This window comes from Ochlerotatus camptorhynchus, unplaced genomic scaffold (assembly GCF_037179485.1).
Source record: "Ochlerotatus camptorhynchus isolate MF236.1 unplaced genomic scaffold, CSIRO-AGI_Acam_v1.1 ptg000149l, whole genome shotgun sequence".
Taxonomy (NCBI): domain Eukaryota; kingdom Metazoa; phylum Arthropoda; class Insecta; order Diptera; family Culicidae; genus Ochlerotatus; species Ochlerotatus camptorhynchus.
Window position 1 is genome coordinate 27,364 of NW_027040639.1, and position 2,501 is coordinate 29,864.

Consider the following 2,501-nt stretch of genomic DNA (forward strand, 5'->3'; position numbering starts at 1 on the left):
GGTGACGCTGTTGCCATCACAAAAAAGGAGCGGATTCCCCCACTCTTCACTTCAATGAAGTATGTCAACCAGCGTAGGACTGTGTTGACAGATCACAACCTACAGCCTCGGTTTAAGCTCTGCAGTGTCGGAACAAAAATTATGTGCTCCAGCCTCAAGGAGTACAAGGCTATCGGAAGTTTCCTGAAGGACAACAAGGTGGATTTTTACACGCATGATTTGCCATCACTGAAGCCACTGAAGGTAGTTTTGCGATGTTTGCCGGCATTCGAGGCGGCCATTGTGAAGGCTGAGCTGGAGCGGTTTGGTCTACAACCAGAGGCAGTGTTTCCGATGAATCGGCGACCCTTGCCGAACACCAGCTACCTGGTTCAGCTATTCCTGGTTCACTTTATCAAGGGCTCCACCACACTTGCTGGGCTGAAGGACAGCATCCGGGATCTGTCCCATGTCATCATCTCTTGGCAGTCGTACAGACCTCAACACCGTGATGTAACGCAGTGCATCAACTGCCTCTCTTACGGCCATGGCACGAAAAATTGCCATATGAAGCCACGCTGTGACAAGTGTGGAGGTACACACGTGACAGCTTCCTGTGGTCAAGCTGATGACAACAAGCCAAAGTGTGCCAACTGCGGTGGAAACCACCGTGCGTCCACTCGCAGCTGCCCCAAGCGAGTGGAATTCATTAATATTTGCCAAAAGGCGGCAACAGGCAACCAGACCGGTCAACACCGCAATAATCGTGCACTCCCCATCACTGATGCTCAGTACCCTGCAATCCAGCCCCGACGACTGGTCCCGAACCTAGCACCGCTTCCCCTCAACAATCAATGAGCCCTTAGCACCCCCGCTGGGTATTCTCCAACAGAGCAAGCGGCCCCCAGCCGCCGATCAGCCGAGCATCGCCTCACTGCTGCAGCGGCTCAGCCGAACCAAGGTCCCTCCACTGCCCCTGGTTTATCGTATGCCAGTGCTGTGTCAAGTGAGTCCGTCGACGATTCCCCATTTACCTCGGAGAAACTTGTGACACTCGTGGCAGAGGTCATCATCATCCTGCGCACTTGCAAGACCAGATCTGAACAGCTTTATGCTGCCCTGTCCCTTGTCACTAAGTATGGACCGTGATAAGTTATAAAGATTGCAAATTGGAACGCTTGTTCGCTAAAGAACAAGCATATCGAACTACTTGACTTCCTTAACGCCAAGAAGATCGACATTGCCATCATCACCGAAACCCATCTAAGGCCGGAAGTCAACATCTACCTATCGGACTTTCGGCTATTGAGACTCGACAGAACCAGTGAAAGAGGAGGGGGAGTAGCCGTTGCTGTGAGGCGTAACATTGCCGAACTTTCAACTCAAAATTATCGAAGCCATCGGGGTTGAAGTTGGCACATCGCATGGTCCTATCACCATCATTGCGGCTTACTGCCCCAAACAAGTCAACAACAGGGATGGGTCGGCAGCGGACCTTCGACGAGATATCATCAAGCTGACTCGGCGGCAGCAAAAATACATCATCGCTGGTGATCTGAATGCCAAACACCAAGCTTGGGGCAACAGTCAGCGCAATCAAAACGGCACCATCCTGAACAACGATCTGCAGGAAGCGCAGTACAACATCTTGAGTCAGGACACTCCCACCCGGTTGAGTAGGTCCGGTGCTCACGCCACCATCGATGTCTACATCAGCAACATGGGCAACAACATTTCGCAACCTGTCGTGTATCATGAACTCAGCTCGGACCACTATCCGGTGGTGGCTGAAGTCGGTTCCTCAATCAGCAAGTTCCAAGCATCATGACGAATCTACCATCGGGTAGAATGGTCGCAGTTCCAACACTGCATTGACACCAGTATCGACTATGACGTACACCCGGAAACGACCGACGACATCGACCGGTGTCTGCGCTCCATCGATGAAGCGATTTCTCGGGCCAGGGAGCAACACGTGCCAGTATCCAGACAGGTGAGTAATACTCTGAACCTTGACAGATCTACCAAAGACCTTAAAAGACTCCGTAGCACCATCCGAAGGCAGTACCAACGCTCTGGTCTGCCTGTCCTTAAGACCCACTGTAATCGACTAACAAAAACCATCCAAGCCAGGATGGTGGACCTCAGAAATCAGGACTTTGCTAACAGGATCCGTTCTCTCCCATATTGTGCAAAGTCCATTTGGAAACTAACCAAAATCCTTAAAAATAAGTTAAGACCCATTCCACCACTGACCCCACTGGATAGTCCCGGCAACCCAGTGGTTCATCTGATAACTCCTGAAGAGAAGGCTGCCGCGATAGGTCAACACTTCGTCAGCTCTCATAATCTCGGACAAAACATCGTCAGCCCTCACGAAGCTGAGGTTGCTGAAAACGCAACAAACCTCCATCAGATTCCCAATATTTTTTCCGATGAATCCGAGATTACGGCTGACGAACTGTTGGCCTATATCAAATCATCTAAAAACATGAAGGCCCCAGGTTTCGACAACATCCTTA